General features: G+C 43.1%; 2 pseudogenes; one reads left to right on the top strand and one right to left on the bottom strand.

Annotated features, from left to right (window-relative positions):
* Window positions 1-1,082: 1,082 nt before the first annotated feature.
* Window positions 1,083-6,762, bottom strand: LOC100767210 (annotated as a pseudogene).
* A 7,633-nt stretch (window positions 6,763-14,395) lies between these two features.
* On the top strand, window positions 14,396-23,792 carry LOC100766919 (annotated as a pseudogene).
* The last annotated feature ends 3,519 nt before the right edge of the window (window positions 23,793-27,311 follow it).

Here is a 27,311-nt window from a genome sequence, read left to right on the forward strand (position 1 = left end):
AGTCATGGGCGAGAAAAGGGAAGGAGACCAAGCATCGCAAAAGAAAGAGGACCAGGGTCCATCTATGCAATGTCAAGGCCTCGATTTATTGGGGTTCAGACTGGGCTTATATAGCCCTGCAACAAGGAAATTAGGCAGGCGGAGGATAACAGGAAGAAGCCAGAGCATTCTTCTTATCAGCCGGAATATCTTGTGATCTTCCCCAGAACAGCGAACAGGAAAGCCACAGGCCCTTTCTCAGAACAGAAGCAATTAGCAGTTCCGTGTGGCCAAACCATCTAATTACAGGTTACAGGAGGCTCACAGAGCTGGCTTTGAGCTGCAAACCTAAAGGTCATAAAAGGGTTTACAAAGATGGGCTTTAAAACCCATAGTTTAGGGCCCATGGCCCTTAACAAAACACTATTCCTGTCCCCTGAACCTTAACCCTGACCCCCTGAAATCCTAGCCCTGACACCATGACACACTAAATCTGACCCCCCAGAAGCCCTGAAACCCTGAACACCTGAAACCCTAACCCTGACCCCCTGAGTCCCTAACCCTGACTCCCAGAATCCCTAACCCTGACCCCCTGAAACCCAAAACACGACCCCCTTAAACACAATCCCTGCCCCTCTGAAACCCTAGCAGGTACACCGTGAAACGCTATGAAAACTAAGGCTAAAGGAAAACGGGAGGGGTGGCAGCAATCAGAAGGAATAGGATGACCTCTGGCAGCCTGACTTGAGGCATTTTTGCTGAGATGGTCTCCAAGTAGTGAAGGCCACATTTTAACTGGGTTCAAGACCCAAGATTGTAGAACTGAGAGGGTGTGGCAAAAGATGTGTTCGTGTTTTATGTCCCCACAAAAGCAGCAGTCATTATATCTGCTCAATGATGAAAGTCAAACTAAAATATACAAAGCCTCTGTAGGGTTTAGCTACAGACTGGGTGGGGCCATTGAGTGGGAGGGTCTGGTGGAATGATGGGAAAAAGGTGGAGGACAAGGGAGGGGCCTGGATGGAATATATATTTAAGTCAGCTCCTTGGACTGGAGTTTCAAATAGCAGCATCGCTCTGGTGAAGACTGGAGTTCCTGATGATCACCAGGATAAGTTGGCCAATAAGGCTTCTATGTAGATGAAAGTGGGGGTAGGTGGTGTTGCGTAGGGAGGAGAGGCTGGGGGGAGGTGAAGATGGCCGTACCATTTTTTAATCCCAACAGCAATGAATAAGAAATCATTTCTCCCCACATGGTCACCAGTATTAGCTATTGTTGATCTATTGTGGATCTTCATGTCTTCCTCATACTTGGAGCAGGACACAGCCGGCTCCTGGCCTTTCATGACTGCCCCATGCCGAGTACTCCACATAGTCTTCTGTCTGGGCCAACAGCAGCTCAGCTGGAGGAGCATCCAAGTGTTCATGGCCACCATACTTTTCCTTCTGCTGCTCCTTGAAGTCTTTGACTTTGAAGGACTTATACAGCAGCTCTAGTTTCATAGGATCTGCCTGGAGATGTACTTCAGATCCCTTGCCATAGGCTTCCCAAGTGAACAATTGTGTTTGAGCCATTGAACAGGTGTCTCCTGTGTATCTACCAAAGTTCTCTCCAGCATAACCCACTTCATCTGGATTCTTTCCTGTTATTGGCATAAGGATTCTCTCTCATCGCTCTAGTTTTTGGATTATAATAGGCAGAATTTGGATCTAAATTTCTCAGATATTGTGGAATATCTTCTCTAATCCTGAGATTGGGAACATATGCTTCTTAGAGTCAAAATCCTTCCCAGGCATGTCAATATCACCTGCATATTTGCCTTCATCCTCCTCTTCACTGTTATGATCCTTTTCCATCTAAGAATTGGGTTTGTCTTGTCTGCACTGATGTTTTGGAGAATTAGCTTGTTCCATTAATTTTCCAGAAGCTAACTCTTCTTTGAGTTTCAGTGCTTTCAAAGTTCGTTTTGCCAAGTCAACTTTGGTGTACTCCTCAACAGTTTTCATGTGCTCTTCTGGATTGTAACAGTCCCACCAGTCCCTCTTCCCATCATAGCCAAACATCAGCAGAGGCTGGATGTGCTCATCCGGAGCAATGTTAGTGCCTGTGAATTTAGCTCCAACACACCTTGGCCTCTCAAAGCAATCTTTCTTGTGGGTCATGGCCCCACAATTTTCACATGCCCCTTTGTGGTACTTGGTACTCATAGAATTCTCCTTTATACCTCTCTTGTACCATTCCCCAGAGGAACTGGATTGCTTCTGTTTCCCTGGCTGCATTTTCTGATGCTTTAAAGTAGGTCTTTTGGATGGATCAGTGTACCATGGAACTAAGAAAATGTACTGAGGAATATGAGGGTTGATATCTTTTCCCTCTTTATCAACTTCTGCAGGAGCATTGCCCAGTTTTCTCTGTTCTTCTGGCTCCTTCTTTTTCCTCCAGTCTTCTCTGGTCATTTTCTTTGGCTCCTCTTTTGACCCTGACATGGGTGTGGCATTAACTGTATAGCTGCAGCTGACAGGATGAACTGGCTTCCTCTGTGATCCAGCAATTAGGAGGTAAATACAGGATCAGAAGTTCATGGTCATCCTTCATTCTATCAGGAGTTCAAGATTATGATAGATACAACCCAGTCTTCATCAGATTGATGCTCCAGTCCAAGGACCTGACTTAAATAGTTTCCAACCAGGCCCCTCCCAGGTCCTCCACCTTTTCCCCATCATTCCACCACACCCTTCCACTCAATAGCCCTACCCAGTCTGCAGCTACACCCTATAGGGGCTTTGTATATTTGAGGCTTACTTTCATCATTAAGATATAATCACTGCTGCTTTTGTGAGACCTAAAATGAAAACACATCTTTTGCCACACCCTCTTAGTTCTCCAATTTAGTTAAAATGTGACCTTAACTACTCAGTTTAATGGGTCAACTCCTCTGACTACTACAATCCTCTGACTAATAATTCTCTCATATCTCTAACTATATACATTTTTTACTCTCAAGGTTAACTCACTTCTCTTTATCATCTGGATAATGTTACGGATTATTACTATTTATAACCAACCCCATTTAAATGAATACACACATTTATAAACAATATTTGAGACTGTGGGTGTTGTTCTTTGCTTCCTGCTGATTGGGGGCACTGAAATACCATAGGGATCCTATGAAAACCCAGAAATCCTGACCGTAGTGGTCTGTAACTGCATCATCCCAGATAGCTTCAATGCTAGATCACCTGGCTATTGCTTCAGTGGGTTTTTCTTCATCAAACCATGTTATTCTGTAAGGAACTCACAGCCTTTCATTTTCTGTGGAAACACAAGCAAAAAGTCTTTTCCCAAGTAACCTCTCCTTATATTTAAATTTAGAAGCCAAACCTTTTTTAAAATATATAATTTGGATTAAATCAGCAGCATTTATAATCAACTCTGTTAGCAGCTTTTGCTCTTTTGTCAGCAACTGAACAATTTAAAGACAACACAATAGCATACAGTATCCAGACTCTGTATTTTTTACTTTTCATTTTCTATTTTTCTATTATTCTTACTTTTTATATCAATTCCACTAACTACAGTTTTCCTTTTGAGCCAGCGCCTCTCTATTTCCAATCCAACTCTCTCAGGTGTTGAGGCAGCAATCCTCCCACATAAACCTTACTTGCTGGTGCCAGCCATTCAAGGGCAATCTCTCAGGGTCCCCTTTCTTTCCAGATCTCTGTGTGACCTCCACTTGTGATACCCTTAATGACTAAGTCCAAATATCTGGCAAAAGTCTGGAGATTTACTTAAGAGACATGATGTCTAGCCAATTATTCTATATGTGTCTTTTCATCTTTATTCATCCGCTGTTTTCCAGGGAGAGAGCAGTCTTATATACTCTTACAGCACAGTTAAAAAATCCAGGTGCAAGAGCTCATGGAAGAAGAACTCATGTTTTCCCAGGAGTAGTGAGGTGAGGCAGGGGCTATAAGCCAGGACTAGAAAACAGGATGTACCTGTGGTTATTGGCAGACAAGCAACTCAAGAGACAATGTCCTCAAGTAACCCTACAACCATCACTAGAACCAAGTCTTCCAGTGCATCCTGGTCACCCAGCAATGGGAACTGGATCAGAGGCCCCTAATCACCAGATGCCCTCAACTTATTAAGTTTCAGCTCTGAAGTTTCCAGAGGCTCTCCGTTTCCTTCAAATGCATATGGTTTCCAGCGTGTTTCCCCTGAAGCTCCAAGGAGCAATGGAAAGATCGTACTGTGTACACCAAAGAACAAAAACATATCCTCCAAAGACATTTTGATCATTGCAAGCACCCGAGTTTGAAGCAGCTCCTGGAGTTGGCCCTAATGATCTCTGTCACTGAATATGAGATCTGGGTATGTCTCACACACACCCCAGTCAAAGTTGCAATGTTACCTGTACATTCATCAGAATCTCACACACTTGGTGATTCCTCAATGCTTAATGCAGCTTGGGACAGATGCTGGAGGGTGGACCTGTGTGTATCTATGGCTATCCCTAGTGATTCTTCACTCTGGGCACAGCTATGGAGCCCTATTATCAACTAGGCAGAATCTCAGAACCCAGATATTAAGGACTCTTATAAAACACCAGATATTCTATCTGAAGCTTCCCTCATCATTTTTTTGTCACATCATAAACTATGGTACCTTCCTTTCTCCTTTTAGAGCCCCAGAAATTCTTTTTAATACAGGAAGTTGCTAGAGCCAAGATTTCTGTCCACCATGCTCACCTGGAAGCACAGGTCTTCCTCTGACATTTTTTTTCTTAACAGATCTGGTTCAAGAACCAAAATGCTGACAACCTGATTACTTCATTTCAGGTGGATGTTTTTGGCATGGTCTCTTTTGGGTCTGGGACTTTTGTAACATAGGTTGGTCTTCAACTCCTGATGAAACTAACGATGGCCTTGAACTTCTGATCCTGTATTCACCTCCAAATTGCTGGATCACAGAGGAAGTCAGTTCATCATGTGGGCAGCAACTGTAGATACAGTTAATGCCACACCCATGTCAGGGTCAAAAGAGATGAGTTTGAAGGAGCCAAAGAAGATGTCCAGAGAAGACTGGAGGAAAAAGGAGCTCTAAGAACAGGGAAAATTGGGAAATGCTCCTGCAGAAGATGATAAAGAGGGAAAAGATATCAACCCTCATATTCCTCAGTACATTTCCTTAGTTCCATGGTACACTGATCCATCCAAAAGCCCTGCTATAAAGCATCAGAGAACACAGCCAGAGAAACAGAAGCAATCCAGTTCCTCTGGGGAATGGTACAAGAGAGGTGTAAAGGAGAATTCTATGAGTACCAAGTACCACAAAGGGGCATGTGAAAATTGTGGGGCCATGACCCACAAGAAAGATTGCTTTGAGAGGCCAAGGTGTGTTGGAGCTAAATTCACAGGCACTAACATTGCTCCGGATGAGCACATCCAGCCTCTGCTGATGTTTGACTATGATGGGAAATGGGACCGGTGGAACTGTTACAATCCAGAAGAGCACATGAAAACTATTGAGAAATATGCCAAAGTTGACCTGGAAAAATAAACTTTGAAAGCACAAAAACTCAAAGAAGAGTTACCTTACAGCAGCATATATGAAAACAGGGAGCCCACTGAAGAGGAAATGGAGTCCTACAGAATGAAACAGCAGAGGACAGATGACCCCATGGCCTCTTTCCTGGGACAGTAGTAACTGGTTAGCCTGGGATCCAAACACAGCATGTTCATTCCGGCTCCTTGATGACTACAGATAGAAGATCCTTGTCCTTCCTCTTTGCTGCCTGACATTAATAAAGTTTCAGAAGTCTCAAAATCATTTTCCACAGTAAAGAAACAAAGTGAGCAAGAAAAAGCATACAGTTGTGGATTAAGGTTAAAAAGCATCCATTCCAATTAGACTTGGAAAGAGACTTCAGCTGTCTTCCTCTCAAGAGTGCCCTTGCAGAGCCTGGCAAGGTGGCTGAAGACTGTGATGCCAGCACCTAGAGTGGTGGAGAGAGGCAGGGGGATGAAGAGTTCAAGGTTAGCCAAGTGCTGTGGTGCACACCTGTAATCCTGCGGCTCAGGAGATTGTGCAAAAGCCACCCTCAGCTACATAGTAAGCTTGAAACCAGCCTGCACCATATGAGGCTTTACCTCAATGAATAAGTTTGAAGCCATGCTAGGCTTCAAAGCATGGTGGTTTCAAATGTAAGGGGGAGGGGAAGAAAAAAGAAGGCATCTGTCCCATAGTTGGGTCTCAAGCTGTGCCTGTAGTCTCTGGTCTCCTGTGTATAGCAGCACCGAGTTGTAGAAAGGACCTCTCTCTTACAGCCAAACCTCCAGTTGTTCGGTTATTGGTACTTCTAGGAGTGACATTACTAATAATTTAACTCAATTGCAGTTCTTTTATACTATTCAGTTTTGCCTCTTAAGATTTTCATGGTTTTGAACAGCAAATATGATTTGCCTTCTAAGATTCTTATTTTTAAAAACAAGTACACTACCTACATCTGTATCACCAGAAGGAAATATCCAGGACATGTAAAATTTTCAGTGTTCTCCATTATCTGAATAATAAATCTATTTTTCACTTGGTTATTTAAAAAAGAACCAAAATGCTAAGTACAAAAGGGAGAGTCCCCGGTATGTTCAAGTAATAATGCAAAACTCAAGTGAGTGCTCTAAAGCTATAGCTGGGACAATCCATTCTGAAGGTCTCACATCTGTCCTTGCTCCCAGCAAGGAAGAGTCCACTTCTACCAGCACATCCAGGGTGGGATCCATTCCCAATCTCAACCTCAGCCCACAAGCTTCTTTCGATGATGTTCTGGACATAGAGGATTCAGGTGTCATACCCACAGAGACCTATTTCATAGTCAATCCCTCACTGTAGCTTCTGACTCATATCAACCCACAGTAGCCGAATCCCAGACTCATCCAACAGTAGCTGAATTTCCACTCAGTGGAAGCTCCTGTTCCAATCACAGGTGTAGCCCAAGTCCCAGATGTTGCTCAATATCTACATCCAACTTCTGAGCAGCTCTGGCAATACCAGAAGATACCAGAAGATCTTGATACAAGGGAGGACTCATAGTCTCAGAGTTACATACTGATGCCACAATTCCTCTGACCCTGGACCATTCCAGACAATGAAATCCTTACAGCAAGTTTTTCATGCTCTTAACCTGAGAATATAAGAGGCTGATATAGACAAATGTGTATTAGTTTCAGACCAGTGTGTACCACGTACAGAGGTTGTTTCACTACAAATTAAACTATTGATTTAATATTGTCTTACATGTTTTTTTTTTTAAAGCAGAAAATTGTGGAGTCAGCACCATGACTAAGTCCGAGTATTGGGCAACAGCCTGGAGATTTAGTTAAAAGCAGAGATGTCTGGCCACTTGCGATTCTTGCGTCTTTCCATTTTACTCATCTTCTTCACAACTCTGCCACTTTTATGGGGAGGGAGCAGCCTTATGTACACTTACAGCACAGTGGAAAAAGCCTAGGTGTAAGAGCTCCTGGAAGAAGAGCTTCTATTTTCCCAGGTGGAGTGCGGTGAGGCCGGGGCTGTAAACCAGGACTAGAAAACAGGATGCACCTGTGGTTACTGGATGATGAGCAACTCAGACACACCATGGGGTTGGGGCCCAACATCTCCCCCTTCTTTATATATGAATTAGCGCCTATGTTAGGTGACCAGGATGTTGATGCCAACCTTTCCCTTGAATGGAGAACTCACCCAGACTGCATGTCTTTCCTATCTTAGGTTGGCTGGTATCCCCTTAGTCATGCCTGTCATTGGCTGCCTAATTTTTCCGTAGGCTCATCCATAGTTAAGCTGAAGGATTCTGTGTTCATCAAATGACAAATTGAGCCTGGGCTTGTCTAGAGCCAAAGCAACGTAGCCAAATGAACAAGTCCAATGGCTGCAAGGACCAGAGATAAGGACCCAGACCATTCTTTGACTAAATGACCTGCCATCTACAACCCCCTAAGGAGGATCTCTCCAGAGGATGTAGGAACCCGGGTACCATTTATCCTAATTTGATTAGCCAATTGATGAGTATAATTTGTTGATTAAGATTTAAACTTCCTGCCTGGACTAAGTTATTTATGGGGCTCTGAGTGCTAAGATCCTCTGTTAGCAGGGGATAAACTTCCCCTGCCTGTTTATCTACTGTGCTGGCTATAGTTACAGACTGAGATGGCAATCCCAGATACAGTGGCTGCTGAAGTAGCAACAGCAATAGCTGCAATCAACTTAGCAGTGATGCCAAAGTCTTTTTGTCCATCAACTTGCAAGATGACCTGCCTGTTGAGAAACTGAACTCAAAAACCTACTGGCTCCTTTCTTTCACGTAGATGCTATGACACCAACGGTCAGGAACACTGGTTCAGCAGATCTCACTAGACCTGGCTTGGACAGGCTCCCACCGTCTCAAGTCTGTTTTTTCTCTGCTGCATGCATCTCAAACTTTCTGGCTTATTTTCCTGCAAGAAAACAGAAACATGCCCTGGACCCCAAATTTGGGCAGGATTGGGTCTTCTCCACTGTCTAGTGTATTATGTGGAGAATGGGAACATTACTTCCCCTTTTTTATGTTTTGAAGTTACCTTATCACAGAGCTATGAGCTTGCTCCACAACTCCACGTCCCTGAGGATTACAAGGAACACCTGCCATTGATCACTTTTCTATTGAGTACAAAATAGCTGAAATGCCTTACTAGAATATCCAGATCCATTGTCTGTTCTTTATCACATTTGGAACTAAACAATGTTCTCATTTGTTTAGAAAACTGAATATCTACCAACTGCCATGTGTACATATTTTAACTTCCCAAGTTCTGTAATATAAATAACATCCATTTGCCATAAATGATTAGGAAGTAGGCTTCATGGGTTCACTGGTAAATTACAGATAAACATTGTGGGCACACCTCATTGTTTGACAATGTTGATGAACAGTCTCTCTAGTTAAACAAAATTGCTTTCTTTTGCTATTCTGATGATGAAAGTCATGAGACTGTAGAGCTCTCTCTACCTGAGATAAGGCAACCAAATTCGTCAATCTGTTGACTCCTTTCCTTCAGCCCATGGGTGGGGAAGTTCTGAAGGAGCTCCCACTTCACCCAGAACACACAGCAATTTTCTTCTTTAGTTAACTGTCTAGGTGAATTGAATTAGAATCTTACATTAAAGTTTTACATCACCAGTAGATGCCCTTAAAAAAAGATGTAGCTATTGAATATTTCCCAATATTTCTGAAAATCACTCAAACATTTCAAACTATCCTTTCTGATCTCTAATTTTTGAGGCTTAATTTCTTTAGGCTCTAATTTATGTCCCAAACAACTTTTGAAAATCACTTGAAGTTTGTGAGTAGTCTTTTCTAATCCAACCTGTAAAGCTCTCATTAGCTACCAATGACTAATTTGCATCTAAGCTCCCATGGCCTAATTTGCAACTATATTGATTCCTTCCCAGGTGGGGGTTTAACAGGGCATCCATTAATGTTTACTCTCTAGATTTTTATTTAACTGTAGGGAGCCGTCCCTGCATTCTCCATTACAATGATGGTGCCTGCAGGCACTGAATGTAAATTATTTCGCAGGCGCTGGGTAATTTTCCATTTCTTTGATCTCTGCCTATCCCGTGGCTCATATGGCCTGAGGAGCTGAAGCCATTCATAGGGTGACACGTCCCAGGCGGGGCTGCCAGCCTTTATTAGGGGACGGGATTCTTGGCTCGGGGTCTCCGCTCTGGTAAGCTTATGCTCTCCTCTCTCAAGATGCATTAAAGCTTTCCTGCAGAAGGATCCGAGTGTCCTGTGTGATTCTTGCTGGCGAGAACATAGCGCAGGACATTTAACCATAAAAATCTAGGAGGATCTCTGTACCCTCTCCTCTGCTAAACTCTGTAGAATCATCCACACAGATTCCTTTCCCTCTTAGGCCATGCTGGAGGCTTCTGCTATTTTTTTGCTGACTGACTCTGAGGGCTCAAATCGCCAAACTTTCCTCTTAAGACCTTGACTGACTGGATGCTCTTTTTAACTATATTCAAAGGAATTTAGGTAGCTTTTATACTATATCCGAATCAATTCAAGTATCCTTTAAATCATATTCAAAGCTATTAAGCAGTTTCCTTTTATCACCACTCAAACAATCACAATCACATTTATTATATCCTGTATGGCCACACCATACACACAGAACATGCATACATCTCTCATCTCTCCTTTTGCCTAGGTTATGGTTAGTTTGTTGAAATGAAAAATCCTTAATTGAAATCTCTTGTAACACAGCAGCTCTAGACAAACAGTCCTTGAATTATGAGCATCCAAAATTTGAACAAATCCAAACTTTTCTATGTTGCATTTCTTTTTCCATAAGGTCTTAAAACAGTTTTTAATTAGCTGTTTATTAATATTTTCTATACATTTGGCTGGGCATCAGCCACAGGATCAGCTTTCAAGGCTGCAAGTTTCTTAGGTTTTGACCTTGTTCTATAGCTTGAGTTCTGTTCTCTGGGCTTGGGCTGATCCTCTGTAAATGATTTGTGGCTGACTTTCTGTCCTGAATCTCAGGCATAGGCCTGACTCTCTGTTTCCTCTTCTGTTAAGACACTGTCTGACCCAGTGCCCTTCCTGACAACATCCAAACAACATCTAGAAGACTCTATGCCTTTCTTCCACCTTGATCCTTGCTTTCTCTGTAGGAATAACATTTTCAATAGAAGTTCCTGCAAGACAGCTGCGATTGGTATTCCCCGAGTGTAAGCCTGTCTGATATCTAAAAAAATCTTAGTGAACTCGTCTATGTCAGCCTTCTTCCTGTAAGGCCTTGGCGCAGCCTGGCAGGCTAGCATTCTCATGAGTTAGCTGTTTCACAAAGGTTCAACACCTGTGTCTCTAACTATTTTGGATAATGTCAGCATTTGCCTAGAGAACAATTCTGAAATAACTCCCTAGGTCTATGCCTGCTCTCTGTAACAAATAATCTCCCTGACAGGCAGGTCTTGTCTATTTGCTTCCTGATTTCTAGAGGTAAAGTTTCTAGAGCAATGTTCTCTATTAGCATCTGGGTGAAAACTGCTGTTGATCTATAATGAACATAAGCCATCCTTAGTTCCTTGAGCTGCTTAAATGGTATTGGCATCTGCATCTTGCTTATGTTCTTCTGAGAATCTCTATGCTCCCATATAGGAAATGTCTGAAATCCCTGGGCATCTCTTTCTATCCACCGATTGTCTAATTAGCTTGCATTGGAGACATCTGACCTGCTGTGGCTGCCCTCCATGAATCCAATGGTGTCTGTTCCTTAGGATGACCCATGCTTATTGCTTTCACAGACAAAGGAACATTTTTATGATCTGAGGATACCTGCAAATTTTGTATCTCCTGTGAGAGCACTTCCACTAAATCTTTCAAGCCTCTTCGCTCCTGCTGAAGTTTACCACTGGGTTTTTGTCTCTCTGTAGTACCAGTTTAAAATGAAGGAGATGAAGAGTCTCCATCCTGATACTTAGCAACTCTCTCTTTATCATCCCACTCATACTGCCCTGTGTATTCTCTTTCATCTAACCACTTGTCAGTAGGTCTCTGGTCTCTCTATTACATTGCTAACCAGTTCAGGGGCAGATAATTGCTGCTGTCCTGCACATATTCAAAGTCATACCTTCATTTCCCCAAGCCCCAGTGGCAGCTCTGATATAGCTGTGTTGGTAGCTTCTGGGAGAGGGAAAGATCCTTTCAAACTTTTAAACTCTGAAATTTTCTGTACTTGCATTTGCTTAATACCTCTTAATACCTAAGTAAATATACAATCCTCTGACTAGTACTTCTCTGTCTCATATCTCTAACTATGTACATTTTTTACTCTCAAGGTTAATTCACATCTCTTTATCATCTGGCTAATATTCCTGGTCATTACCATTTATAAACGGCACCATTTAAATGAAAATGCACATTTATAAACAATATTTGGGAATATGGGCATCGTGCTCTCCAAACTGCTTCCTGCTGATTGGGGGTGCTGAAATACCATAGGGATCCTAAGAAAACCCAGAAATCCTGACTGTAGTGGTCTATGACTGCATCATCCCAGGTGTCTTCAATGCTGGATCTCCTGGCCGTTGCTTCAGGGGGTCTTGCTTCATCAAACCATGTTAGTCTGGAAGAAAACCGCAGCTATTCATTTTCTGTGGAAATACAAGCAAAATGTCTTTTCCCAAGTAACCCGTTCTTATATTTAAATTTAGAAGTCAAAGCATTTTTTAAAATATATAAGTTGGATTAATTCAGCAGCATTTATAATCAAATATCAGTTAGCAACTTTTGCTCTTAGCAATTCACAGTTTGAAGACAACACAATAACATACGCTATCCAGATTTGCTGTGTATATTTTAATTTTAATTTTCTATTTTTCTATTATTTTTACTTTTCATAACAATTCCACTATTTCAGTTTTAATTTTGAGACAGCGCTTCTCTATTTTCAATTCAACTCTCTCAGGAGTTGAAGCACCAGTCCACCCACATAAAACTTACTTGCTGGGACTAGCCTTTCAAAGGGCAATTTCTCAGGGTCCCCTTTCTTTCCCATTCTTGGTGGAACATCCACTTGTGGCATGTGCACCACAACTAAGTCTGAGTATCGGGCAAAAGCCTGGAGGTTTAGTTAAAAGCAGAGATGTCTGACCGATTGTGCTATGTGTGTCTTTCCATCATTTTTCCTCTTCTTCAAAGCTCAGCCACTTTTATGGGGAGAGAGCAGCCTTATAAAGACTGCATTCTGGGGGGTAAGAAAGAAGGCTCAGTGAGTGAGAGAAATTCTTTCTTTACAATGGAAGGGTACTTCAATTCGAAGCTCCCAGTAGATGGATTACAAAAGTTTATTTCGAACCGCAGTTGGTGTGTGTCTGAGTCCTTCATCCTGTCTCCTAGGGTTTTGAGCATGTCCATGTTGTGTACATGAGGCAGACATAAAAACACCTATTTCACAATCCAATTTCCTCTAAAGTTTAGCACTAAGGGGCCAGGCCTATATTCTCAGTCTCAATTTCACAGACAAAGCTCTCACTCCATATTCATTTGCAAACAATGATTAAACCTTCTGGGGTTCAGGTTCCCCCACCTTTAATGCTATCACTCAGGAGGGTGAAGCATGGTAATCTCTCTGAGATTAAGGCCTGCTTGGTCAACATAAAGGTTTCCAGATTAGGTTAATGGAGACATCCTGCATCAACAAGAAACCAAAGAAAACAATTATGATTGAATCAGTAAGGACTCTCAGGGGTGTGACTGAAACTGAGTGTCCTCAAAGAGTGGGCATAGGTATTGGATTTGAGGATCAATGGGGATGGAAAAGCCAAGGAATGTGTGGAATCTGAAAGGAGACAATGTCCTCAAGTGACCCTACAACCATCACTAGAACCAAGTCTCCCAGTGTATCCTGGTCACCCAACACTGGGAACTGGAACAGAGCCCCCTAATCACTAGATGCCCCCAACCTCCTCAGTAAGTTTCATCTGAGGTTGTGGCATCTAAACAACAACTAAAACTTGGCAAAAACCTGGAGATTTCATTAAACCCGAACAGTCAGGCCATTTGTGCTATGTGTGTCTGTCCCACTTTGTCTTATTTTTCCAGGGAGAGAACAGCCTTATGTACACTTGCAGCACAGTTGCAAAACCCTAGGTTTAAGAGCTCCTAGAAGAAGAGCTCCTGTTTTCCCAGGTGGAGTGGGGTGAGGCCAGGGCTATAAACTAGGACTAGAAAACAGGATGCACCTGTGCTTACTGGCTGACAAGCAAATCAGAGACACACCGTGGGGCCTGGGGCCCAACATCTCCCCCTTCTTTATATATAAATTAGTGCCTGTGTTAGGTGACCAGGACATTGATGCCAACATTCCCTGTCAATGCAGAAATCACCCAGGCTGCATGACTCTCCTGTCTTAGGTTAGCTGGCATTCCCTTGCTCTTGCCTGTCATTGGTTGCATACTTTTTCTGTAGGCTCAAACATAGTTAAGCTGAAGGATTCTCTGTGGTCATCAAGTGACAAATTGAACCTGGGCTTGTCTAGTGGGAGGTGCCTAAGCCAAATGAACAAGACCTATGTGGCTACAAGGCCCAGAAATAAAGACCCAGTGATTCTTTGACTAAATGGCCTGCCATCTGTAATCCCCTAAATTTGATCTCTCCAGAGGGTGGAGGAACATGAATCCCATTTATCCTAATAATTTATTGGCCAATTGATAAGTATAATTTGTTGATTAAGATTTTAACTTCTTCGGTCTGAGTCATTCTGAGGAGTAGTGCAACTGGGAACAGTATAGGATCAGTGGATATCCCCTTTGGTATGAGCATTGGTAGAGAGGGAAGCTGAGTCCCTGGAAGTGCCAGCAGAGATGGATCCAAACAAGCTTTTAATAGAAGAGGGCAAGCAGTTCCTAAAACAGTGTGGGATCCCACAAAGAGATATCGATGTGATGACTGAGAAATGGGTGGCTGCTGCCCCTGGGGAGGTTTTGATTCCATTCCAGCTGCTGCCAGGGGAGGACCCCACAGCTCGATGTGCTTCTAATAAAAACAGTGAGCCTGCAGTGTCCCCACCATATCCAATCCCTCAAAGTCATGAAGACCAAGAAAAGAGGTAAAATACAAGAACTGTTAAGCCTTTGGACACAGAGCAAGGAGCAGATTGTGTCCCATGAAATGTTGGAAATGAAGCCCTTCCTTTCCAGCCTCTGGGGTCAAAAATGAGAAGGAGAAGCTGAAAACAATGAGGGCCCAGGAGCTCCAGACTCCAGGAATAGTTAAAAGACTGAGGGAGAGGAGAAAGAAAGACAAATGCAAGAAGTGCTTCCAAGGAAACCACCACAGAAATTTCCCAGAAGCTCTCCAGAGAAGAGGATGAGGAGCTGCGAAGAACAAGTAGAATTTTGTTCCCTTTTGAGGAAACCTACCAGACCAACGCTTTTTCAAATGACCGAGAAGAAAGCATCAATGGGTCCTGTCTCAATTGGTCTCCCACGAGACATGACACCTGCTATGAGAACAACCACCCCCTCATGTTCTTACAAAAAGGGACAAGAAGAGAGCACTAATGGATTAGTAATCTCACATGATAGAGGATTATCACACATCCTGAAGTCCAGTTTGAGCAACTGCCAGGATTCTGCCCCCAGCTTCAGGAGGACAGTTGTTTCAGGACTCTGTTTTTTCCCCCGAGTGTGCACTTCAGCCACCTGGTTTGGTCCATGACATTGAATTCAGGACAAATATGAAAATCCTGGTATAGCTTCAAATTCTTGTGTACAAACTGTGGGACCAACTGGTAGCTTCTCTGTAGTCAGAATTCAGGCTCCCAGAATGAAACCTCTCCAATTCACCAGCCAGGAGAGCCAAAGTCACACAAACAAATCTCCTATCAGCTCTTGCCTGAATCCCAGAATGAGAAATCTGGTACCTGAGTTGGGTGCTGTTCAGGTTTCTCAGCCTTCTCTCAATACAAAAGGATGCCATGTCTTAACAGGCACTAAAGGTGGGCCCGAAGAAACCAGCATTGAAGGCCAAGTGTCCAAAACCAGCTTCTGGATGGTTCTTCTCATCCACCATCTATCAAGGATACAACTGTCTCCCAGGGCACACATTCAGGCAGGCACATCACACCTATAAGCCTGGAGACGGACAAAGAAAAGCCATGCATTGGGATAGCATTGCCTTCCATGTCTAAATCTCCTGAAAAGACCAAGTCTGTTTCTCAGAACTGTCGTGATTTAGAGGATTCTGAGATCCTTGGCTCCAATGCCACAGGAAGTGTCCTTTATGAGGACATCTTGGTATCATCCTCCTCAGAAGATAGTCATGAGTAGAGTCACATCCCCTTCAATACAGATGTCTTTGGTGCAAGAAGATTTGACTACAGGACTGGTGAGAAGAAAGAATCCAGAAGAGCCATGTTCTGAAAATGGAACAAGCCCAGATAACATTGGGAAAAAGACACTACATATTCATATATACGGTGTGTGAGGTGAAGACTATGTTAAACCAAGCTAACTGAGATGACATGTCTTGATAGAGCTGAAGGAGCTACCTGATCAGGACACTGATTTGAGGTTTCAAAATCAAAACAAGGGAAGACCTTGCCTCTGGACTCCAAGACTCTGAAGTTTGTCTATAATGATTCTGTATAAACCTTCCCACTGAGCCCTCCCCTCTCTAACCATAAGCCTTCTAGCTAAAATCAGCAGTCTTATTCAGTAAACGATTCTCCACCCAAAAAATTTAAACTTCCTACCTGGACTAAGGTATTTATGGGGCTCTGAGTGCTAAGAGTCTCTGTTACTTCCCCTGCCAGTGTATCCACTGTGGTGGCTATGGTTACAGATTGTGACACGGAAATCCCAGATACAGTGGCTGCTGTAGCAGCAGCAGCAATAGCTGCAATCACCCCAGCAGTGATGCCAAAGTCTTTCCCTTTTGTCCATCAACTTGCAAGATGACCAGTCTGTTGAGAAACTGGAACTCTGGAACCCACGGCCTCCTTTCTTTCACAGACTGTAGATTCTATGACATCAAGTGTCAGGGACACTGGTTCAGCTTATCTCACTCGAACTGTCTTGGGTAGGCTGCTATATCTCAGGTGTGGTTTTTCTCTGCTATGGGCATCTCACCCACCATTCTGGCAGCCATCTCACTTTTTTCTTTTCCTGCAAGAAAACACAAACATTCCCTCGACCCCAAATTAGGGCAGGATCAGGTCTTCTCCACTGTCTAATGTATTATGTGGAGATTGGGGACATTACTCCCCTTTTTTCTTTTGAAGTTACATTTTCAAATAACTATGAGCATGCTCCACAGCTCCTCATCCCTGTGGATTACAAGGAACACCTGTTTTGTGATCAATTTTCTATTGTATACAAAATAGCTGAAATGCCTTACTAGAATATTACTTTTGGAACTCTCATGTAAGCAAAACATTTTTAGAAATATGAATATCTATCAACTACCATGTGCACATATTTTAACTTGTCAAATTCTGTAATACGAGTAACATCCATTGGGCATAAATGATTAGCATGTAGTCTTTGAGGGTTCACTCCTAAGTTACTTACAGATAAATAATGTGGGCACACCTTATTGTTTGACGATTTGGCGGGCAGTCTCTCTGGTTAAGCCAAATTGTTTTCTTAAACTTGTGTTGTTTTGGTGATGAAAATTTTTATGAGGCCACAGAGTTTTTTCTGAGACAAACCAACCACTTTGCCAATTAGTCTGTTGACTCGTTCTCTTTAGCCAGTAGGCAGGGAAAGGCCTGAATGGGCTTTCAATGTGTCCCGGGAAACATGGAAAATTTTCTTAGGTGAATAACATTTTGAATTTGCTCAAATAATATTTTAACCTGCTCATTATTGGTTCCTATTCAAAGAACTGTCTCTATCACCTGAAGAGCCTTAAAGACATAGTGACTATCAGTACACACATTAAGTGAATCGTTTATAGGAGCTCAAAGACCATTGCAACAGCTTGTAATTTGACTATTTGAACTGAAGCTGGAGTCATCTGTTCTATGTATTTTTTCATCAATAACAAAGCTGCTCTTTTATTAGAAGAACCATCAGGAAAATCTAACACAGCATTTTTATAGGACTGTTCCTTACTGTTCTGGGGAATTTGAAAGAATGCATTAGAGTAAATGGCAACAGTCTATGAGCTGGAAACCGATTATCAATTCTCCCTGAAAACTGAGCAAAGGCAATTGCCCATGAATCACTGTTCAGAAACAATCAATCAACCTGTTGCTTGGTATAAGAGGCAATTATCGAATTTGCTTCTTTGTCAAAATATCCTCTAGCCTCCATATGGCATTTTTACACCATAGAGAATACAGCTTCAATGTAAGGATTTAACATTTTTGCTGGGAAGACAGCATATGCTTTTCATGGTTTTATAATTGTCAACATAACATCTGTTGATGTTGGATTACATTCTCTAACAGTAGAAGAACTTGTCTACCTTTTTTTTTTAACTGTCTGGGTGGATTGGAATTAACATCTATTTTTAGAATTTTATTTCAAGGTTTTAAGTCAGTATTAGATGCCCAAAAAATAGGAACATAACCATAAAATATGTTTCAACAACTTCTAAAAAAATCACTCAAAAACTGTTAACTATCCTTTCTAATTTCTATCTTTTAAGCCTTAGCTTCTTTAGAATACAACATTAAGTCCACCCATTTTTGAAAATGATTTAAAGTTGCTGAGCAGTCTTTTGTACTCCCACCTGTGAAGCCCTCATTAGCTGACAAGGACTCAATTGTATCTTAGCTGTCACCATTCCAAGTGGTGGTGTCTAACAAGGGCAGCTGTATTAACAGTATTTTCTAAATATTTGGCTGGGTATCAGCCACAGTAGCAGCTCTCAAAGCTGCAAGTTTCTTAGGTTTTGACATTGGTCTTTAGTTTGCCTTCTGTCCTCTGGACTTGGGCTGACCCTCAGTAATTGATCTGCAGCCGACTTTCTGCCCTGAATCTCGAGCATAAGCCTGATTCTCTATTTCCTCTTCTGTTGGGACTCTATGCCCTTCCTGACCCTGTCCAAACCAACCTCCAGAAGGCTCTGTGCCTTTCTTCCTTATTCCTTGCTTTCTCTGTAGGAATAACATATTTTGAACTGAAGTTCCTGCAAGGCAGCAACCATCACTAATTCCTGAGTGTAAGCTGGTCTGATAGCTAAACAAATCTTAATGAACTTGTCTATGTTAGCCTTCTTCCTGTGAGGCCTTGGCACAACCTGGCATGCTGGAGTAGCAGTCTCTTGAGCTAGCTGTTTCACAGAGGTCCAACACCTGTGTCTCTAACTATTTTGGATAATGTCTGCATTTGCCTAGAGAACAATTCTGAAATAACTCTCTAGGTCTATGCCTGTTCTCTATAATGAGAGACCTATTCTCTAAATAGGTCTTGCCTATTTGCTTCCAAATTTCTAGAGGTAAGGTTTCTACAGCAATGTTCCCTATCAGCATCTGGGTGAAAACTGCTGTTGATTTATAATGAACATAAGCCATCCTTAGTTCCTTGAGATGCTTAAACAGTATGGGCATCTGCATCTTGCTTATGTTCTTCTGAGAATCTCTATGCTCCCATATAGGAAATGTCTGAAATCCCCGGGCATCTCTTTCTATCCACTGCTTGTCTAATATTAGCTTGCATTGGAGACATCTGACCTGCTGTGGCTGCCCTCCATGAATCCAAGGGTGTCTGTCTGTTCCTTAGACTGACCCATGATTGTTGCTTTCACAGACAAAGGAACATTTCTCTGATCTGAGGAAACCTGCAAATTTCTTATGTCCTGTGAGAGCACTTCCACTAAATCTTTCAAGCCTCTTAGCTCCTGCTGAAGTTCACCACTGGGTTTTTGCCTCTCTATATTCCCAGTTTAAAATGAAGAGATAAAGACTCTCCATCCTGACACTTAGCAACCAGTTAAGGGGCAGATATTTCCTGCCGTCCTGCATGTATTCAAGGCTGCACCTTCGTTTCCCTAAGCCCTGGGACAGCTGATATAGTTTTCTTGTGTCTTTGGAGACTGTCCTGGAACTAGCTCTTGTAGACCAGGCTGGCCTTGAACTCACAGAGATCCACCTGCCTCTGACTCCAGAGTGCTGGTATTAAAGGTGTGTGAACTCTAAAATTTTCTGTACTTGCTTTTTGCTTTACTTATGCTCTCCTGGCTGTAAAATATAGCTAAGCACAATCCTAAGTACTAACGTGCAGTCCTCTGACTAATCATTCTCAGTCTCATACCTCTAACTATATACATGTTTACTCTCAAGGTTAACTCACATCTCTATCATCTGGCTAATATTCCTGGTCATTACCATTTATAACCAACCCCATTTAAGTGAAAACACTAATAAATAAACAATATTTGGGACTGTGGGCGTCGTTCTCTCCAAACTGCTCCCTGCTGATTGGGGATGCTGAAATTTATAGGGATACTAAGAAAACCCCCAAATCAGCCGAGTGTTGGTGGTGCACACCTTTAATCCCAGCACTCGGGAGGCAGAGGCAGGTAGATCTCTGTGAGTCTCCAGAGTGAGTGCCAGGATAGGCTTCAAAGCTACACAGAGAAACCCTGTCTTGAAAAAAAGAAAAAGGAAAACCCAAAAGTCCTGACCTTAGTGGTCTGTGAATGCATCAGCCCAGGTGTCTTCAATGCTGGATCACCTGGCCATACAATAGCATAGGGTATCTGGATTTTCTGTGTGTTTTTCATTTTTCATTTTCTATTTTTCTATTATTTTTACTTTCCATATCAATTCCACTAAGTGCAGTTTTCTTTTTGAGACAGCACTTCTCTATTTCCGATCCAGCTCTCTCAGGAGTTGAGGCACCAATCTAACCTCATAAACCTTCCTTGCTGGCACAGCCTTTCGAGGGCAATCTCTCAGGGTCCCCTTTCTTTCCTGATCTGTGTGACTTCCACTTGTGGCATCCTTACCACGACTAACTCCAAGTATCTGGCAAAAGTGTGGAGATTTAAACAGAGCTGTCCAGCTGCTTATGCTATGTGTATCTTTCCATCATTATTTGTCTGACCTTTTTCCAGGGAGAGAGCAGCCACATAAACCCTTTCACCACAGTGGAAAAACCCTAGGTCCAAGAGCTCATGAAATAAGAGCTCCTGTTTTCCCAGGTGTAGTAGGTTGAGGCAGGGGCTGTAAGCCAGGACTTGAAAAACAGGATGCGCCTGTGGTTATTGTCTCACAAGCAACTCACAGAGACCCCTTGTGGGCTGGGACCCAACAAGGAGTCAAAGAACATGTGGATTCTGAAAGGAGACAATGTCCTCAAGTGACCATCCAACCATCACTAGAACCAAGACTACAGTGCATCCTGGCTACCCAATACTGGGAACTGGATCAGAGCCCCCCTAATCAGCAGATGCTGTCAATCTCATCATTAAGTTTTAACTGGGAGGTTTCCGGAGATTCTATGTTTCCTTTATTTTTATTTAATTTAATTAACTTAGTTTTTGTTTTTCAAGACAGGGTTTTTTCCTGTGGCTTTGGAGGCTGTCCTGGAACTAGCTCTTGTAGACCAGGCTGGTCTCGAACTCAGAGATCCATCTGCCTCTGCCTCCAGAGTGCTGGGTTTAAAGGCGTGTGCTGCCAATGCCCAGCTTCTATGTTTCTTTTAAATACATATGGTTTCCAGCAAGTTTCCCCTGAATCTCCAAGGAGGCAACCGAAAGAGCACACTGTGTATTCCAAATAACAAAAACATATCCTCCAAAGACATTTTGATCATTGCAAACACCCAAGTTTGGAGCAAAGCATGGAGCTGGCCCTAATGATCCGTGTCACTGAATATGAGATCTGGGTATGTCTCCCACTTTTCCCCTTTTTCCCCACAGTCAAAATTGCAATATTACTTGTACATTCATCAGAATCTCACACTTCGTGATTCCTCAATGCTTGATGCAGCTTGGGACAGATGTGGAGGGTGGAGCTGTGTGCATCCATGGCTGTCCCTAGTGAATCTTCTTCAATCCTGGCACTGCTTTGGAGCCCTACTATCACCTAGGCAGAGTCTCAGGACCCAAATATTAGGGACTCTTAGAAAACACCAGATATTCTATCTGAAGCTTCCCTAGTCATTTTGTGTCACATCATAAACTATCCTACCTTCCTTCCTCCTTTTAGAGCCAAGACATTTTTGTTAATACAGGTAGTTGTTAGAGCCCAGATTTCCAGCCAGCATGCTCACCTGGGAACACAGGTCTTCCTCTGACATCTTTCTTTACAGATCTGGTAAATGCCAAGAAAAGTGAGACTCCCTGGAATGTTCAAGAATTAATGTGGGCTGGGCGTTGGTGGCCCACACCTTTAATCCCAGCACTCGGGAGGCAGAGGCAGTCAGATCTCTGTGAGTTTGAGGCCAGCCTGGTCTCCAGATTGAGTGCCAGGATAGGCTCCAAAGCTACACAGAGAAACCCTGTCTCAAAAAACGAAAACAAAAAAAAAAATTAATGCCAAAGTCAAGTGAATGCTCTAAAGCTATTGCTGGGACAATCAATTCCAAAGGTCTCACATCTGTCCTTGCTTCCGGCAAGGAAGAGTCCACTTCTCCCAGCACATTCCGGGTGGGATCCATTCCCAATCTCAACCCAAGCCTGAAAGCTTTGTAGTACCCACAAAGACCTACTTGATAGTCAATCCTTCACTGTAGATTCAGACCCATATCAACCCACAGTAGCCTAATCCCAGACTCATCCAGCAGTAGCTGAAGTTCCATTCTCAGTGGAAGCTCCAATTCCCACCACAGCTGTAGCCCAAGTGGTGTCCACTCCAAGACGAAGTCTGAGTATAGGGCAAAAGCCTGGAGATTTAGTTAAAAGCAGACACGCCCGGCTGTTTGCTCTATGTTCCTCTTTCCATCTTTATTCATCATCTTCACGACTCCAATACTTTTATGGGGAGGAAGCAGCCTTATATACACTTACAGCACAGTAGATTAACCCTAGGTTTAAGAGCTCCTGGAAAAAGAGCTCCTGTTTTCCCAGGTGGAGTGGGGCGAGGCTGGGGCAGTAAACTAGGACTAGAAAACAGGATGCACCTGTGGTTACTGGATGACAAGCAAATCACAGACAAGCAAATCACCGTGGGGGCTGGGACCCAATATCTTTACATATAAATTAGCACCTGTGTTAGGTGACCAGGACATTGATGCCAACATTCCCAGTCAATGGAGAAGTCACCCAGACTGCATGTCCTTCTTGTCTTAGGTTGGCTGGCATCCCCTTGGTTGTGCCTGTCATTGGCTGCCTAATTTTTCTGTAGGCTCAATCACGGATAAGCTGAAGGATTCTCTGTGGTCATCAAGTGACAAATTGAGCCTGGGTTTGTCTAGTGGGAGGCGCCTTAGCCAAATGAACAAGTCCTATGGCTGCAAGGACCAGAGATAAGGACCCAAGCCCATTCTTTGATTAAATGGCCTGCCATCTGGAATCCCCTAAGGAGAATCTCTCCTGAGGATGGAGAAACTCAGGTTTTATTTATCCTAATAATTTGACTGGCCGATTGATGAGTATAACTTGTTGATTAAGATTTGAACTTTCTGGACCTGCTGCTAAGATTGCGACGGGAACTGGAACCCAAGGTCCCCACACTGTCCGGCCCTCGAGCCCTGAGGGGAAGAGTGGCCCGGCCCAGGACCTCCAGCAGGTGATGGTGTCAGGACCCAACCTCAATGAAACTAGCATTTCTGGTGGCTATGGGGGCTCTGGTGATGAACTCATCCCCACAGCCAGAAGTCCCCAGAGCTTCAGGAGGAATTTGGCTATAATGCAGAGAAGCAGAACCTGCTGGGCAAGAAAGGGGAGATGCTACTAGGGACTGCGAACTTCTTTGTCTCTAGCATCAGCACACAGGTCACCAAGACCATGGAAGACACACTCATGATTGTCAAACAGTAGGAGGCTGCCAGGCTGGAGTATGATGCCTACCGGACAGACTTAGAGGAGCTGAGCATAGGCCCCCGGGATGCAGAAACACATGGTTGACTTGAGAGTGCCCAGGCCACTTTCCAGGCCCATCGGGACAAATATGAGAAGCTGCGGGGAGATGTGTCTATCAAGCTCAAGCTGCTGGAAGAAAACAAGATCAAGGTGATGCTCTTCCACAACGCGGTGTCCGCTTACTTTGCTGGGAACCAGAAACAGCTAAAGCAGACCCTGCAGCAAGTCAACATCAAGCTGTGGCCTTCAGGATACCAGCCTTCTTGGCTAGCGGAGCAGTGAGCGGCTCCTGGCCCAACTTGGCTAACAAGAAGGACTTATAGGAAAAAGAGGTTAGTAGCTGGTATCCCAGCTGAAGAGCACCCTCTGTAGGCCCCATCCCCTGGGGCACACCTCTTCTCCCCTCACCCACCCATTACAGGCCCTTTAAGCTGGTCAGCAGGTCAGACTCCCGTGGTAAAGCTGTTCCAACCCTACTGGACCCTGTAAATCTGCAAGTCCTATGACACTCCACAAACCCAACCATCCACTGTGTTAACACCAGCCCTGACCCCTGGCGCCCAGAGGCACAGACACTGCTTCCACCAACTGGAAAAAGAGAAACATCTAGAGGCGCAGGCACCACCTACACTGGTTGGAGGAATAAATAGGTAGACACCAGTGCAAAGAGTATATTTAGCAACATGAAGAGCAATATGGCACCAAGAGAATAGTGGTTGTGCAACAGCAAGACCTGAGAATCCCAACCCAGAATAAGTAGAAGAAAATCCCCTTAAAATAACTTTATGGCCTTCTTCTTCTTCTTCTTCTTCTTCTTCTTCTTCTTCTTCTTCTTCTTCTTCTTCCTCCTCCTCCTCCTCCTCTTCCTCTTCCTCTTCTTCTTTTTCCTCTTCTGCCCTGCTCTGGTCACCTGAGGCCAGAGGGCTGTACACAGGGGATTCCAGTTCTGTCAGATCCAGCACATCCAAGGACTTCCGGGTCCCCAGTACCAGTCCCACCTCCATCCACCAGACCATGAGAGGAAGATAATCCTTCTACACCTACCAGAGGAAAGGATGGGAAGAAGACAATATAAAAACACATTCAGACATAAGTTACCTGCGTGCCAGACCCAGTTCAGTGGCGGCAGGTTCTGAACACCAAGCACCCAGAGGCAGCCCGGCCTCCATCTGCCGGCCCAGGTAGGCCAGGGGCTGTTTCCAGCTCCTGTTCATCGTCGCTGCTCAGAGTCATCAGATGCAAGTGACCTGCGTGCCGGACAAAGTTCGGCAGTGGTATCTGACACACCAGGACCCCGCACCAGAACACTGCTGACACCTGGGTAACAGTAACACCTCCATCCACGAGAAGAGGACCAACATCAGAGTATTGAATCTGTTTGCATCTAACAGAAGGGAACCTTGGTCCCACACCCACCAGGAGAACAAGAAACACTTGCTACACCCACCAGAAGAAAGGATGAGAAGAGGACAAGGGAAAATCATATCCAACAACAGAAAACCCAATATGACACCACCGGAAACTAGGAACCATACACCAGTAAGACCTGAACATCATGATGCAGATGAACCAGAAGAGAATGACCTTAAAAACATCTTCATGAAAATGATAGAGAACCTCAAAGAGGACATGAGAAAATCCCTTAAAGAAATTGAAGAAAAAACAAACCAAAAATACAAGGTATCAACAAATCTCTCAAGGAAACAGTTCAACACCTAAAAACTGAAATAGAGACAATAAAGAAAGCACATCTGAGGCAATGATGGAAATAGAAAAGCTGGGTAAACGATCAGGAACTACAGATGTAAGCATAACCAACAGAATACAAGAGATGGAAGAGAGAATCTCAGGAGTTGAAAACACACTAGAGGAAATAGATTCATCAACCAAAGAAAATCTTAAGTCCAACAAATCCCTATCACAAAATATCCAGGAAATATGGGATACCGTGAAAACACCAAACCTAAGAATAATAGGTATAGAAGAAGGTGAAGAAATCTAACTCAAAGGCGCAGCAAACATATTCAACAAAATCATAGAAGAAAATGTTCCCAACCTAAAGAAAGACATACCAATGAAAATACAAGAAGCCTACAGAACACCAAATAGACTGAACCAAAAAAAAGGTCACCTTACCACATAATAATCAAAACATGAAACATACACAACAAAGAGAAAATATTAAGAGCATCAAAGGAAAAAGGTCAAGTAACTTATAAAGGCAAACCTATCAGAATCACACCTGACTTTTCCTTGGAAACTCTGAAAGCCAGAAGGAACTGGATCGATATTCTACCTACACTAAGAGAATACTATACACAGCAAAGCTTTCAATCATCATAGATGGAGAAAACAAGACATTCCATGACAAAACCAGATTCAAACAATACATATCCACCAATCCAGCCCTACAGAAAGTACTGGAAGGTAAACTGCAACCCAGGGAAGTTAACTACAACCAAAAAAATATAGGCATAGAATATCCCAACTTACCAACAGTCAAAAGAAAAAAGTGATAGAATCCCACACATAATCTCTCCACCATCACCAAATCAAAAACAAACAAGAATGAACAATAATCAATAGTCATTAATATCCATCAACATTAATGGTCTTAACTCCCCTATAAAAAGACACAGATTAGCAGAATGGATAAGAAGACAGAATCCTTCCTTCTGATGCATACAAGAAACTCACCTCAACCTCAAAAACAGAGGGTACCTAAGAATTAAAGGTTGGGGAAAGATCTTCCAATCAAATGGACCCAAGAAACAAGCGGGGGTAGCAATTCTAATATCCAATAATTGGACTTTAAACTAAAATCAGTCAAAAGAGATGAAGAAGGTTACTTCCTACTCATCACAGGAGAAATCCATCAGGATGAAGTCTCAATTCTGAACATTTATGCCCCAAATACAAAGGCATCCACGTTTGTAAAAGAAACTTTACTAAAACTCAAATCACACATAAAACTGCACACAATTATAGTGGGAGATTTCAACACCCCACTCTCACCACTGGACAGGACCGCCAGACAGAAATGTAACAAAGAAACAAAAGAACTAATAGAAGTTATGGCACAATTGGACTTAACAGATATCTATCGAACATTCCACCCAAACATGAAACAATTTACCTTCTTCTCAGTGCCACATGGAACCTTCTTAAAAATCGACCACATGCTTGGCAACATAGCAAACCTCAACAAATACAAAAAAATTGAAATAACACCCTGTGTCTTATCAGACCATCATGCTTTAAAATTAGAATTCAACAACAACAATTACAGAAAACCTACAAACTCATGGAAATTAAGTAACACCCAATTGCACAATTCATGGGTGTTATTCTTTTGTTTAAAAAGAAGAAAAGAGAAATATTGAGATGGACATATTGACTATAAGTTTATTATAAGGCAGAATGGGTAGACTAAGAAGAGGAACAGGGTAATGGCTGACCGCCATGGCCGGTCGCCATAGAGAGAGAGCGGGGAAACAGAGAGAGGGGACAGAGAGCAGGAACAGGGGGAGAGAGAGAGAGAGAGGGCAGGGGCCTATCTTTTAAAGGGGTCCTCTGCACCTGCGTACAGACTTCTTTCCCATGGAACCTTGGGCTGACCAGGGTATTGCCTGAGTGGATTCCACCAGGTAACAGGGGCAGGCCAGCATAATGCCTGAACCTTTCATTCCCACCTCTACTTATTATTAAAAAAAGGTGGGTGTTTAGACATGGCAGGTTAAGGAATAAGGGCGTCGACTTCTTAAGACTGCTTCCTGCTGACATGGGGGGCGTTGACCATCT

The sequence above is a fragment of the Cricetulus griseus genome, assembly GCF_003668045.3.
Source record: "Cricetulus griseus strain 17A/GY chromosome 1 unlocalized genomic scaffold, alternate assembly CriGri-PICRH-1.0 chr1_0, whole genome shotgun sequence".
Lineage (NCBI taxonomy): Eukaryota > Metazoa > Chordata > Mammalia > Rodentia > Cricetidae > Cricetulus > Cricetulus griseus.